The sequence below is a fragment of the Passer domesticus genome, chromosome 8, assembly GCF_036417665.1.
Source record: "Passer domesticus isolate bPasDom1 chromosome 8, bPasDom1.hap1, whole genome shotgun sequence".
Classification (NCBI taxonomy): Eukaryota; Metazoa; Chordata; class Aves; order Passeriformes; family Passeridae; genus Passer; species Passer domesticus.
This window is the reverse complement of record NC_087481.1, coordinates 35107654-35122782: the sequence shown is the minus strand read 5'-3', so window position 1 is coordinate 35122782 and position 15129 is coordinate 35107654. Positions and strand designations below refer to the sequence as shown.

The 15129-nt window shown below is 41.8% G+C and overlaps 1 long non-coding RNA gene across 6 annotated transcripts in view; it reads left to right on the top strand.

Annotated features, from left to right (window-relative positions):
• Positions 1–14907, top strand: part of LOC135306432 (uncharacterized) — a 327734-nt gene extending 312827 nt beyond the window's left edge. For all 6 annotated transcript variants that reach the window (XR_010367252.1, XR_010367249.1, XR_010367250.1 and 3 more), the window contains 4 exons: positions 20–193; positions 5304–5418; positions 9040–9166; positions 14088–14907. This is a non-coding gene — a long non-coding RNA (uncharacterized LOC135306432). The remainder of the gene's footprint in view (positions 1–19; positions 194–5303; positions 5419–9039; positions 9167–14087) is intronic.
• The last annotated feature ends 222 nt before the right edge of the window (positions 14908–15129 follow it).

Here is a 15129-nt window from a genome sequence, read left to right as displayed (position 1 = left end):
CTATACTTATTTTCCTCAGTTTGTACATGTCTGAAATGGTGGTGCCAATCCTGACCAGCAGAGATCCCAGACTGAGTCCTTCCTCAGAACCTGACAGCCTGCATTTCCTGAAGTAACAGGCCCAGCACAAGGCTTGCTCTCACCACCCTTCCTCAGGCAAGAAGCCCTTTCCACATTTCTGACTACACAGGAGGTTTGTGCCAATACACAGGGCTGATAAGTGTTTTGTAACCATAAGAACAAGCAAGCAGTCAATTACCTAAACTTTGTAACTGATCACAAATATGGGAAAGTTGTCCATCAGAGTCTTTAGATCAGAGCTGGTTATCTCTTAGAAAGGGACAGTCCATTTAGAAATGGTTGGTGCTGACACAGAAATTATGGAGCAAAATACTTGTAAGGTTGCTTTTATGCAGCAGACCAGACAAGTGCTGGATTCTCTACCTGGGACAAAGCAGCCCCAGATGTGTGTATAGACTGGGGAATGAGAGGCTGGAGAGAAGCCCAGGGAAAAGAGACCTGGGGGTCCTGGTCGATGGCCAGTTGAATGTGAGTCAGCAGTGTCCTTGCAGCCAGGAGGGACAACCCTGTCCTGGGGGGCACCAGGGACAGCACGGCCAGCTGGGCACGGGAGGGGATTGTCCTGCTCTGCTCTGCACTAAGGCAGCCTCACCTCCAGTGCTGAGGGCAGCTTTGGGCACCAAAACATAAAAAAAGACATTGGGCTGTTAGAGAGAGTCCAAAGGAGGACACAAGGACAGTGAAGGGCTTGGAGGAAGCCAAATGAGGAGCAGCTGAGGTCCCCTGGTCTGTTCAGCCTGGACAGGAGAGACTGAGGCAGACCTCCCTGCAGTCACAGCTTCCCCTGAGGGGAAGAGGAGGGGCAGGCACTGATCTCTGCTCCGTGCTGACACCGACAGGGCCCGAGGGAATGGCCTGAGGCTGAGCAGGGAGGTTTAGGTCGGACATCGGGAAATTATTCTTCACCAGAGGGCACTGGAACAGCTCCCCAGGGCAGAGGTCACAGCAGCAGCCTGACAGAGCTCCAGCAGTGTTTGGACAATGCTCTCAGGCATATGGTGTGACTCCTGGGGATGTCCTGTGGAAGGCCAGGAAATAGACTTAGATGATCCTCATGGATCTCTTCCAACTATGATATGATGCTATGAATTTTTATCTGGGGAGGGTGTTGTGTATGCCCAGAGGTACCTCTTTTTTTATTATTTTGCAGAGCTGTGCATCTCTGGGTGGAGCTGTCATTCTGCCTCCCAAGTATCTGTTATGGAAAAGATCTTGAAATGGACTGTGTTATGTAGAAAACATTCATTCCCTCACTTCCAGCAGCAGCTGATGTATTAGGAGAGACCTGCCCACCTTTAGTTCACAGACCAATTTGGCCCCAGAGCTTGCTAAGTAGACAGGCCAGTACACTCATACTGGTGCCAGGAATGTTGCTACTGATTGTGCCCACCCAACCATGCTGTATCAGCATGTCCAAGACTAGTTACAGCTAATAAGGCTCTATCTGAAGGGAAAAATGAGTCCAGAGTGAGATTTATGACAATTCCAAGCACAGAATAAGCAATACGAACAGATGAGCCTCAAAGAATGGTAAGGTGCTCTTTAAATACAAATATTTCAGTGGGAAAAATAAGAAAATAATAGAATGAACTATAGCAAACACTTTTTCTAAATAGAGGATATTCTGCATTTCCCATGACAGTCAGTTGAATGAGGAAAGAAAAAAAAAAAAAAGGAAGAGCAGAAACTGCTTGCAACACAGAAAAAACCTTGAGTGCCAAGAACACGCTCCAGATTTTTTTAGAGATGCATGGCTCTTATCTCAGTCCTGATTCATCACAACTTAGTCCCAGAATTATTCAGAATTCAAGGACCTTGCTCCTGGGGGGTTAATGGGTTATGTTCAGCATTGAAACCCATGACACAAATAGCTGCTTAATTATTCAGTCCAGACAGGATTTGGTGGTAATGGAAATAAAAATAACAATGGCAAAACTTGCAATGTTTTACATTTTGTAGTGGAAATTATTTTTTCTTTTAACTGTATAATTCAGGACTGTGCACAGGCATGAGGAGGCCCATATAAAGGAGGGGTTGTGCTGCTTGTGACACAAAAGATTAGCATGCCTATGACTGAAGAGGAAGAAAAGGAAAACACTGCCATAAAAGTGACAGTAGAGGTGAAGAATTGTGGTGAATGTGCAATGCACTGCTGAAAAGATGCAGAAGAAAACATAGCAAACTAAAAGTCATATCCTATCTACCCTGCTATTCCAAAACACAACTTAATTTGAAGGGAAGAAGCTGCTGTTCTCATTGGCTCACACCATTTGTTCATAAACACAGGCAAGAAATGCTAAATCGATACAATTACCATAATTATTATCTTTGTTCAGGAAATGTGGTGGTGGTTTTCCACCCAGAATTTCATTCAGCAGCCCTTGTGGCTGTACCAGTCAGGAGCTGAAGGCAGCAAGCACAACTGCTCTGGGAGCAAACACAGGAAATCTGCACCTCAAATGCACCAGCCACTCAGGATGTCAACGCAAGTCACAGACACAGGAGCACCTGGAGGAATGGCTCGTCCTGTTACAAGGAAGTTGTGTGCAGTAACCAAAGATGCAGTGCCAAACCAAACCTGGCAGACATATGGCAGCCCAAGAGCAGGCAAAACCCATGGCAATCAATCAATGGGTCTAAAATGGGGGTTCTGCAAGAGGTCACACTTAGCATTTATTAATTGAGCCTTGTTTTGAAAGCATGCAGCAGAGTGGAAATAGGAATCCAAAATAAATAAACAGGATCACTTTAAATGCAAATCATCACTAAATGCAATGCTGCTGTGTACAGGGGTTATCAAATTAGGGGGCTGATTCCCAACCCCCATCAGATGCCCGTCTTTCTGCAGCTTCCCAGGGGATCAGCTACAGGTAGGGCTTTCCTGTTAAGTTCTGGTTAAGCAGGTATCTGTTTGAGTTTGGATAGGGCTCAGGGTAAAGCAGCCTAAATTACTTGTTCAGTTGATGACACTGGCAGTCCTGGTCACTGCTCTCTTGTCTTCTCACTCTGATTTGCTTTGGTAACTGGTCTGATGCAGGTGGGGTGTGTGTTGAGCCAAAACATTTTTTAGCTTAAAAAAAAATAATCTTTCACATGTGAAGTACCCAAGCCAAAGTAATTTAAAAGACTGAGTTTGGGTTCAAGTTCTGAGTGACAGCCAAATTTCTATCTTCTTCCTGTTCCCCTTCCCATGATTGTTTTTCATGATGTCATTGATAAAGAGGGAAGCAAAAGGGAAAAAAAGTAATGCTAGAATATCTCTATACTTGTTTTTGTCTCACTCTTTAAATATTTGAAGAAGTTGAAGTTTTAAAACAGAATTTTAAAAAATTCGGGCTCTATTAGCATTTTTATTTGCAATGGACTTTGCATTTTTCACTACTGTATTTCATACTGTGCAACAGTCAGATGAAAGTTGTGTTTGGATAAATTGGGAATAAAAGGACTGTGGTGTGTTCTTCATAGAATGAGCATAAGGGTTGCATTGTCAAACACATTGGAAGCAAGCTAGAGATGATCATTTTGTGTTTGGCACGAAGATAAAGGATTTCTGCCTGCATGCTGCTAGAAGTAAGGGATTGTTCTACAAGTGACAGTGGAGGAAAAGGAGTTCTGATGTTTTGTCACAGAAGGAAAAGGATTACTGTGCAAATGATACTCAAGGAAAAGGATTAGACCATGTATGACATGGAAAAGAGAGGTACATACATCATGGAAGGTGCAGGGCAGTGTGTGTTATATTTCTCAAGAAATAAGAATATTGTGTCCAGAGTACACCACAGCTGAGATTGAGTGTCACGTGCCAGCACTGCTGGTCTGGTGGATGTCCAGGACTTTCTTTCTGACTTAGGAATCCCAGCCTCCTAGCTCTGAGATAGAGGGTTCTTTTCTACATATGAATTGAGGAGCAGTATAAGCCTAGGCAGATTCCTGTTGTTGTTTCCTTAGGAAAAAAGAATTAAATATCAAGCTGTATAAGAAAAATATGAATGAAACAAAAGGTTCACTTTCTTCATGGCACTGAGGAGGAGTGTTTCAGTCATTGTCTCTGTGAAAGTAGATATTTACATTTCCTCGATGCAGCAGCCATAAAACCACAATTTTTGGCAGTGATAAGATATGATAGGTAACGGAACATGTTTGGGGTGAGTGCTGTGGTACATTGCACTGGTTTTGTGTTATGAGAAAGGAGAAGTAACAAGGAGAAGATAGAAATTATTTCTACTTTATTATGCCAGTTTCTGGTTCAGGACTTTCCAGTTATTTGGAGATTTGTTTGTTTTCTCACGATGATCCTGACATCCAGTTACTCATAACATGTCACTCTCAGGAGCCCTGCAACACTTTGTACCAGGAACTGCATTTCGGAAAAGGTGAAGCTGGGGTCAAACGCATTCCTGCTAATTGTACCGACTGCAGGAAAGTTATTCCATGATGAATTTGCCCTCTGAAGTTAAAGGGGAAAGCTGCTAATTGCTTTTAAGGAGGACCCAGAAAAATGTCTGTGGGCTGGCCAAGAACTCCCTGCCCAGGCTCACCGCGCATGCTCCCCAGGCACACACGAGATAAGCACGGCTAATCTTTTGGGGGAGTGTGGTATGTGAGGAGGATGTGCAGCTCAAACTATGCAAGGGCTTAGAGGGAGATGCACAAAAAAAAACAGAAAATGGGTTTCTGTACATGCGTGCATTTTGTACTGCTGGTACTCGCTGTGTAGAAGAAATCTGCTACAGCAACCCGATCTCTTCAAAGCCACCACCAGTGCAGTGACATGGACACTGGTTCTTTTCTGCAGTGTTTCTACAATGTTCTGAATGTCCACAAAGCCTAGATCTACTCTTACCATCATCTGACCAGGCAGCATATATGTTTCATCTTGATCTAGCTTTTTCTTGTAGTTTTCCTGCTTGTCAAATCTGAAGTCTCTGAGTTGAAAAATTCGGGGCAAGGAGAGACAAATAAGTTTTAGTTTGTACAGAATATCACAGAGTAGTCCTGGCTTATTGATGTGCAATATCACAAGGACAACCAGACTTTGCTTCTCTGCTAAAATTTATGATTTGTTATATCAAAGTAAGTCTCTACTCATCATCCTGTTTTAATTATTTACTTTTTTCCACTTTCCCCAGAAACCCGAACTCCCTAAACCTTTCCTACTCAGAAGTCCAAGTTCTGAAAAGTTCTGCAAAGCTGTCTTGTTTTGTAAATGTTTCTGTTTCCAGAGTCATCCTGCCCCTTATTGCTGAGAAGTGTGGTCCTGCAAAGGAAAGATGACTGCCTGGGGTTTGACAAGGTTTGCAGATTCCTACATGAGGAAGTATATGGAGAAGATCTAAGGTGATGTATTGACTGAACTTCCTCAAGCCAGGGCTGAAATTCATTAATGAGGGAACTAGATAGAAATTTGCAATATCCTGAGATTGCTGAAGTCTCAGAGCTCTTAGTGGCTACCTTAGGAGACTGAGAAATCTGTACCCAATCTTGCTTTAAAAATTACTCTGTCCTTGCAGAGAGAACTCTGGCGGTTGTAAATAAGATTTCATCTGAGAAGAGTTTCTCTCTGAGTTCTTTGAGGGGATGTAGCAAAGTTGTCAGACTGACTTTTTGCATTGAGCTCCAGCTGTCATTTCCCTTTGCTTGCTGGTTGTTACCACTGGGTGCAGGCTCCCATTTGAAGTTCTTGGCTTTGAGAGGGAACACCTCCTAGAGCTCAGTTAGACTGCTGCAAGCACACACCTTCCAATATGCCTTTGGCCTTTGAGAGCATGAAAGAGGGGAGGAAATTGCCCTGACAATTGAAATTTAGCACGTCTGGTTCACTGCTCAGTGAAGTTGATGGAAGACTTTCCCTTGGCCTCAAAAAGAAAGCACCAGCAGATCAACTCTGTTTTATGCAAAGGAAAAAGTAGAGTAACACTAGCTAAGAATGAAAAGCTGAGTGATACATATCCAATTTGAAACATGTAACAGGTAAAGGTTACTTGAAAGTGACTTAAATAAGTGTGTGTTCTCAAGCTATTTCGTACAAGGGGTCAGCAAAATATGCATAAAGCATTTGCCATCATTCCCCTGTGCCAGTGTGTGGTCTGGGCTCAAACTTCAGCATGCATCTCCCAGGAGGTGGGTGCTGGCTGTGGAGAAAGTTTTATGGTGGAATCAGGAGAAACTCAGAGTTTTCACCTCAATTTTCTCTCGTTTGGTAGCAGTCAATGTTGACTTGAACCTGGTAGCCATAAGGAGGATGAACACAAACCCCTCAAATGGAAACTGTGATCACCAGCAGCATGGAAACAGCATCAATGTTGCCATGCAAGCAGAGTAGCAATCTGGGGCTACTGGGGAGGAGCGGCTGGCACTGGTCCCAAGGGAGCTGTGGTTTGAGGGTGGAAATCTCTTAGCTTATCAGTAGGCCCACCATTTACCATTCTTCCCAGAGTAGAAACAGTGAAGACGAGCAGTAGCATGGCTGTTTTTCTCTCATCTAAATGCCTAACGAGGGTGTTTGCTGGCAAGGAAATGGAGCATGGCCTACATGAAGGTGATTTGGTGGCACTGAGTTCTTCCGAGAGTTTGCTCTTTCCATGGGCTGCTATTTTGCAACCCAAGGTTTCAGTTCAGGCTTACCATTCAGAAAGACATTTGAAAGCAAGGCAGAGGGAAATCTTTTTCTTGTTAACCCACCTGTATTGCAAAGCTTTCTGTTTTCTCTGTTAAAGATGATGAAATTGCTAACCCAAACAGCTCCCTGCCCTTCATTTAGAGATTAGTGACTTCATCAGCACAAGAAGAACAAACAGGAGTGCTGAACTTAGAGCTTGGCAAGTTCAAAACCTCCCAGTCTGAGATGAGCAAGCAAGGGAACACTCACAGCAGTGACAGTATTTTTGTCTCTTTAACAAATGAAGGGACTGACAAGACAGTGATACAGGCTTGGGAACAAATCAACCAAGCCCATCCCTTGTGTAAACCTGGTATTCCTCCAATTCATACAATGGAAAAGGGGCAAACAAGAGACATCCTTGGTAGCAAATGTGATTAGATGAAGCAAACAGCAAAGACTCTCCTGTAACTGCAGTCCATCATGCAATTAGTTTCCTAACAGCTTCACCATTCAGATGGCCTCTTCCCTGGCACAGAGCCACAGCAGCCAAATAAATCAGCTTTACATACACGACTGTCAGACAGAACTGCAGCCCCAGCCCTATACAGCAAAGCTGGAAGGCTCAACTGAAAGGAAGAGAGGCCTGAATATGCAGGGGAAAGCAGTTCAATGAGGAAAGGAGGATGTAGCCAAACAGCACTGGACAAATACCTGGAGGCATCCAAGAGCCCCCACAGAACAGCAGGGCTTGCAAAAGCAGTTTGTAAGAAAAGGCCCTCGTATCTCTGCCCTGTCATTGAGATTAAATGCGATCATTGGGAATAATGGTGAAGTGGAACGCATATTTAATTAGAGAAATCAATGAACCCAAATGATTGGGAGGGGGCAAATCATTAAGATCCAGCTCCTGCTGCCCCTACTCAGCAATATTTCAGACTGCCAGCACTGCAAGTGGGTCTGATGCGTAGCACATCACCAGCAAAGCCTTCTGTGGCTGCTGTTTTGCACGTGGAAGTGCTGAGAAGGGAATAGGGAGCAGCATGCTCTGTTCATGTGAAAGATGCCATCTTCAGAAATGAAAGCAGTCGGTAGGAAAGAAAGCAATCACACTGGGGCAAACCTGAAACTCTTGGGCTCAATGGTTAGTCACACCACACAGACGTATTGGGAAGGATTTTCATTGGTTTTTTTTCACAGCAGTGTTCCTTTGGAAAGCTGGCTGAAAATTATTTGACAGAATCCTTTTTGCCTGTAAACATTATTTTCTCAAAAGATTTACCAATGTATATGTCAATTACAAAGGGGAAAAATCATAGCAGAGATTTTTCTGAAATGTTTTAGGGCTTATTTCAGTATTGTCATCTTAGTGTTTGTTTTCTCTCATAGTATTTTAGATAAGGGTTGGGCAGGAGAATGAAAGTAAACCTCAGCACCTAACTTCTGACTGAGTGCCAGCATTTCATTACACTGGCCATTTTCACTTAATTTCCTTTTGGTTTTATTATATACTGGAATTTTAAAAAATCATTTTTGTGCAACTGTGTTACTTAGTGCTCATGTAACTCGAGGAAAATGTTTCCTGACTTCATACAAGCAGAATTAAAAGGGGGCCCAGATTATTTAAGGGCTTAGAGACAAGGAAGCAGAATTGGCATTTTCTGTAATATATGCAAGAGCTGACTGAAAAACTGTGAAGTTTTACAATAAGTAACCTTATAAATCTATTTGGTTTGTGGCTGGGAGGGGAAAAAATATTAAAATTAACCAATAAAATGCTTCACAAAAATATTAGGCTGATCTGAATCAAGAAAATAAATTATTTAAATTCCTTGGAAAGCTTGGCTATGTAACATGCCTTGTAGCTCCCTTAGAAAACTGTGGAAAGGAAGGGATTTTCTTGCAACAACATTTTGGGATTAACTGAGCTATTTTGCCCAAGGCATGATTTAAGGTACTTTCTTATTAGGCACAATTCACGTCACTTTATGCATAAGAAACCCCAATCTGCAAGTATTTCTAGTGTAATACCACTGGAGTCAGTGAGTTTACACTAGGGATTAATTTGCTCTCATCCTGTTTCCTTCACTTTATATATTTGCCTTAGAGAACAGAATTACCCCAACTTAGTTATTTATCAGATGCAGAAAATTGGCACTCCTTTGGAAAAGCATTAAAAGCCAATTACAAGAGATCCTGCTCAAGGTGATTCCTGTCACGCTGAAGCAGTGCAGCACTCGTGATCATTTTAATTGATACTTTTAGATGAAGTGATCTGGCCTGCTGCAAACCAGCTGGATTAAAAATAAAAAGTAGCATTTGCATATTAATAACTAACTTCTCCACTTGAATCCATGCAGTGAACTACCATTGACTCATACTCCAGATCCTAAAGTACTTCCAGTAATACAAAAACTTTGTGCCAGTGTTTGGCTTCTGTGGGAATGGTCTGCGATTTTCTGAAGACCAGACACACCCTATCTCAAGGTAATTTTTCTTTCTTTACCTAAAGCAAAGGATTAATTTTTTTAACAAGTGAAAAAGAAAATATATTGGCCTACAAATAAATCTAAAGACTTACAAGGATGTTTCAGTATTGCTAAGATGCTGTTAAACTACTCAGTCATCAGATCTAAGAATATTTTAAGGTATGTTTAATTTAGTGGAAGATGTACCTAACCTTTAAAATTGAGCCAGTGTTCTGTGTAACACTGATCATTTTCAAATTATAGCTGATAAAAATATAGTTGTAAATTATTTTAAGTACTTGGTTATATGTTTTTACTCTTAATTATAAATGTACACACTGACATGTTCTAACCACTGGTACTGAAACCAAATGCTCTGGGAGTTGGAACTCTACAACAGTCCTGATGCAGAATCCGTTAAGCCTCTTGGTTTGAATTGCACTGTGGTTTTTTTTACATTTTTCCCCGTACGTATAAACCTAGAAGGTAAAGATATTAATCACAAGAACCAGACTGAGATTTCAAACTTATTTGCAACAGGATAAGTCAAAGTAACTTGAATGAGGCCAAGGAAGTTACTCTGGATTTACACTTCACAGAGTAGCAAATAAAAAATGTGAATAAGTGCCACTTAGGACAATGTTTGCTTATTTTTTTCATGTACCTTCAGTAAAGTGAATGTTAAATTTTGACCAGAATACCATTTTCTATGGAAAAATGGATTTTATATAGTTGTGAAACATTCCATCTACGTGAAAGCTGTTTTCTTTAGAAAAACTGTATTGATAGAAATTTTCTGATCTTTTTTATACCAAACTCACATTTCATACAAATAAGGTGCTCCTCAGTAGATGTTTGTGAGAGACCAAGCCAGTGAGCACACATGTACACACCCCTACCTAGTTACACTTGAGGTTCTTGGTGTAGAAAAAAGGAAGGATGGGACAGTATCTGAGTTGCTAGGAGAGCAGATTTAGAAAAGCACCTAGATTTTTGTTTCCAGAAATAATAAAACCACACCAAATTTAATTTTATACTGAATAAAACAGTACTATTTTTATTCTTAAGGAAACCTTCCTGGACATCCCATACCTTCACTGTTGTGGAGTCTGGTTTCTTTTTAAACAGAAAATGAACATTTTGAACTGCTTGCTGTAACTATGCTCGCAGTTTGAACTGAATTTTATAGGTCTGAAACCACACTTCACACAGAATAAGCTGTTTGCATGAGAAAAATCTGAGTCTGGGGAAGACTCAGAAGCCTTGGCTGAGGATCAGGTTCACTCTGTGACTGAGGATAAGTCACCTAGAGCAGACCTTCACAGGTATCTGCCTTCCAGAAAAGCAGTATTTTGAAGTCTCAGCCATAGTGTCTCTGTATGAATTCTATAATTACATCTTTGGATAAACAGAGGAAGGACCAGCTGAATTAAGGTGTCAGTGCAAATCTAAAGAGCAAAGGCCTGCCTGACACACTGCTGGCTTTACTGGAAGCAGTGCCAGCAACACCTGATAGTGTTTCCATGTAGAGTACTCCGTGTTGAAACCCCCATTCCCCAGTACACAGGATTCCCTACAGAATACTAAACCCCTTTATTTTCCCATGCCATGTGCACCTCTATTTTCTGGGTGCAAGGACCAGCAGTGCCCAGTCCTGGCTCCCTCTCTCGCTTTGTGCGCTGCCGAGGGCCGGGCCGGGCAGAGCTCCCGGGGAAGAGCTGCTGTCTGCCGAGGAGATGGATGGGCTCGGAACCCGCTCTGCCTCCAAGCTCCCAGCTCTCTGGAAATGGCCAGAGCTGCTGCATTCCAGCCATTGATCCGCTGCCCTCCCCCGTCCCTCTCTTTCTCCCTCTTCCATCCTGGCGGTGCCTGGGTTCTGTTGGCTGGCTGGAGGCGCTGCCTGGCTGGGCGCGCTTTGATGGCAGCTCCATCACTGGGGAAGAGGTGATGCAGCGAGGGGTGCAGGCTGATTTGGGTTTACAGTGCCAGCTTTCTGTGAATGAAACTCGTTTAAAAAAAAAAAAAAAAAAAAAAAAAAAAAAAGGTAAAATCAAGCAGCTGTAGCTGCTGTCAGAGCCATTCCAGAGTAGCTAAGTGCATCTGCTTTTTCTCACCTCCAAAACGAATCAATATGGCTTTAGATGATTTCCCTGATGCCTGGGTTTCTTGCCTTATGCTGCTGTTAGTCCAGACATGCAATTGCTTGGTCATTCCTGCCTTGTCTTTTCAGTCTCTCTCTCCGGGTTTCTTCTTGCTTCTTTCTCTTAAAAATACATATAAAATACTCAGCAGAGCAGCTTGGTTTTGCTCATATGTCATTTTCTCATACACAGTTTGCCATCCTTTGCAGCCACACACACACTCACCACAGTGCCTTAATACCTGTCTGCCTGGCTCTCTCTCCATCCCTCCACACACACACACACACACTCTGCCTGGCTGATTGCTGCCTAAGCAACATCTGCTTATCGGGAGTTTTTCTCCTGATGCAGTGGTTACTGGGGAAGTGCTCAGGTTTTCTTGTGACTCTGTCTGTCAAAAATATTCATGCTTTAAATTTTTTTTTAAATAAATAATCTCTTGGGTTCTGGCATTTTTTCTTTTCCCATATAGCTTTATATACCCACTCACTTTGGACAGGCAAATTTGATTGTAAACCAATCATTACTGCTAAAAATAAAAGACCTCTACACAGATTAAACCCATGCTTTGGGGCTGCCCCATTTTCCTAGATCCTTCCTAATCTTGGATTTGGATTGTTCAGAACATGAGGTATCACTGACAATATAAAAAGCCTTCAGAAATGCTTATGCCTCATCTGGGTATATTGACATACAAGTGATCTGCTCAGAGAAACCTGCAGTCCATCAGTGCAGCTGGCTGAGGCAGGAGCCCCCCCAATCCCCTTATCACTCCAGTGGTGCACATAAACACATTAGCTGCTTATTTCAGGCAGAGCCCTCAGCTTACAAATCCACACTGCTGTTGCCAGCATCGTCCCTTTTTTGTATTTATTTATCTTTGCTGTGTATTGCTGTCTCACGAATTTTGCATTTTGAGGTGCTTTTCTATGCCCAGCCACCCGCTTGAAGCACGTAGGAGATCATTACTGCCTTCTGATTAGCACAGCGCATTTGAGTGGCGTGCTGGAGGCAAAAATTTGAAGTGTATCAAAATGCAAATATGTCCCCATTGACCTCTGGAAAAACGTGTTGCATTACAAAGTACTTTCAAAGAAAGCCAGAAAGGAAGAGGAGAAAGAGTATGAACTTGCAAATGTTTGTGATACTAAAAAAAGTTAATCAGGCATTGTTATGTAGAAGGTTGAATTCTGTGTAGCACAAACAGCTTTCTTTTCTTTAAAAAGAGGGAGGGGAGGGACCACATGATGATACTTCTGCCCACTTTGTCTCTTTCTCCACTTCCTTTGCTAAAGAACCACCAAAGTGAATGGGGTTGATTGTGGTGCATATTTTTTCAATCTGCCATGACTCAAATATGTAGTCTAATATATGGCAATGGCCCAAAAGAAGAGACACAGAAATTATTCATGATCCTTCTTTCAGTGTGAAAGACTCCTTCTATAACCTCAGATTAACAACTCTGCATTTAAGAAGTAAATTATTTTCACCAAGAAAAGTCAGAGGCAACCAGATTTGCCTGGAGAAAGTAAGGGTGGTATTAAGGCAAGTGACATCCCTGCAGTGAGATATGCCAGAAAGCTGTACTGGGGAAAAGATGCAACGTTACCCAAGTTATTTGAGCTGGTTTCTCTTTTACCCTCACTAGTAATAGTGAATGTACCCTTTCACTACAGAAGACTGCAGAAGGACATTGGGTTATGCTAGGGAAAAAATAGTCCTGTGCCCCAAAAGGAAAGCTTATGGCCTGTCCTGATCCTTAATCTCCAAAATGCTTTACTGCAAATACTCCAGTTTGCCTGGAGGCATCACTTTTCTCTTATTCCCTGACACAGAACCAAAAATGTGTCATCCCAAAGCAAGTAAAATGTTTTCAGGTAACCTACCCCATCCAAGCAGGAGTTTGTTTGAAAGCTCAGTATTTGCTCAGTGTTGAAATTAGCACTGCTGGTGTGATGAGGGCAGGGGTTAGAGCACCCTCTGGGCCCCTCACTGCCTTCTGCACCGCTGCTGTTTGGTGCTTGGGGATGGAAGGAAAGCCATGCAGAGATGCACAGCTGCTTCTGGCTGCACTCACAGCACTTCTTTTTATTCTTCAAGCCTTCTGAGTGTCTAATGTGACAAACACAACAGGAAGCAAAAGGAAGGGAAACAGCCTTAGCTGTGATGACCACTAGCTTCTAAAGAGCACGTGGAAGAAGCAGCAGGAGCTCCCCAGGACTCCCAAAGGTTGTTTGCCAGTGCTTAGCTAGTTTCTGTGTGGCTATTGCTTCATCACACTTGATCATAAACGAAAGCTATCTAATGCTAATGACCATGGTGCCCACCCTAACCATGCATTTGAAATATTAATGAAAATAATTATGTCATGTGACTGCTTTTTAACCAGCTGCTTTCAGGACTTTAGACCAGTATTATAAAAGATGTGCATTTATAAATTATTAGTCTTGAGCATATAAGCACTGCATACTATGGGGAGCACTTCTGTAGCACTTTAAATTAATTTATTGTTATTCATTCCAGCTGTCTGTGATGTAAACCTTTGGCTATAAATTTGTACCATCATCCAACATACCATTAAACTAAAGTGGTGCCCATGCTGGAACATATAATAAAACATATGAATAAGATTTCTGTGAAGACACTTTTTTAAAACTCTCTTCTCTGTTAATGACACAAGAAAACTATGAGATAACATAGTCACTCTGTAACTATGCATTCATTAAAATATGTCTGGTGGGGGGAGACTTTTAGACTTGTACTTCTATTGAATACTGACTGAATGTTTTTCTTTACCAGATTGTTTCAATTCATATCCTATCTCGAGCAAAAGGCTTTGTCTGAAGCTGTCATGACGTCACTAGCTGAGACTGCCAGAGGATTTTTGTTGGACCTGAACTTCTCTATGGTGGAAATAGCTCCTGACCACTGAATCACAGCAGTACGAGAGCAGAGCAGTTTTACTGTCTTATCTCCTCTGCAGGCAAACATTCTTTCTCCTACAGATCACCATAAGGGTAACAAAATTTTATCAGCATGACTAACACATAAGGCCTTGATCCACTTAACAGTATAGATATATTTTGTACCACCCCATTGGAAGTTAGAATTTCCTAAAATTTAAAGAAAGTTTTGGTCATGCAGTGCTCTACCAAGCAGAATTAGAATCACCCATGACTTTGCTCTTGCCTTATACGTCTCATCTTGCCCATGAGCATGTTAAAAATTTTTGCCACTTTTGTGACAGATGACTTCTATTGAGCCTGTTTGGAGGAAGTCTTGCCCATCTCAGTCTTCCACTTACACCAGTAAAAGTTTTGCTGCTATTTTCACTGATTTAGGCTCCTGATATCAAATACAGTTATATGAAAAACAGACAAATATTTGAACTTCAGATTCTCGGCTGAAATAACAGAGCACAACTTCCTTAATTTGTACCATCTGCTCATACAGGCCGTGCTTGTCAGGTCTAAAGCTTTCTGAGTCATTCACCCAGTAGCAGGACTTCTGGAAAACTGACTGAGAATGGAAAATGGTACTCATGAAGAATAAATTTTATATTATAACTAATCTCATAAGCTATTACTTTGATGGAATCAAGTTTTCTGTTCTTATGTTTATAAATCTATCTGAAATATCAAGGTTTGGGAACCTGAGGCTTTGATTTGGAACCATCTGTAATCAACAAGAAGGATGTCTGAATACTTGGGGATATATGTGCACCAATAACTGCTCTTTATGGGCAAAAATCAATTTGACAATAGGAAGAGTACATAGCAAGTAGATAGCAATTCTCTCATTGACAGAGAATTTTATTTTTATACAAAATCTAGTTCAATTG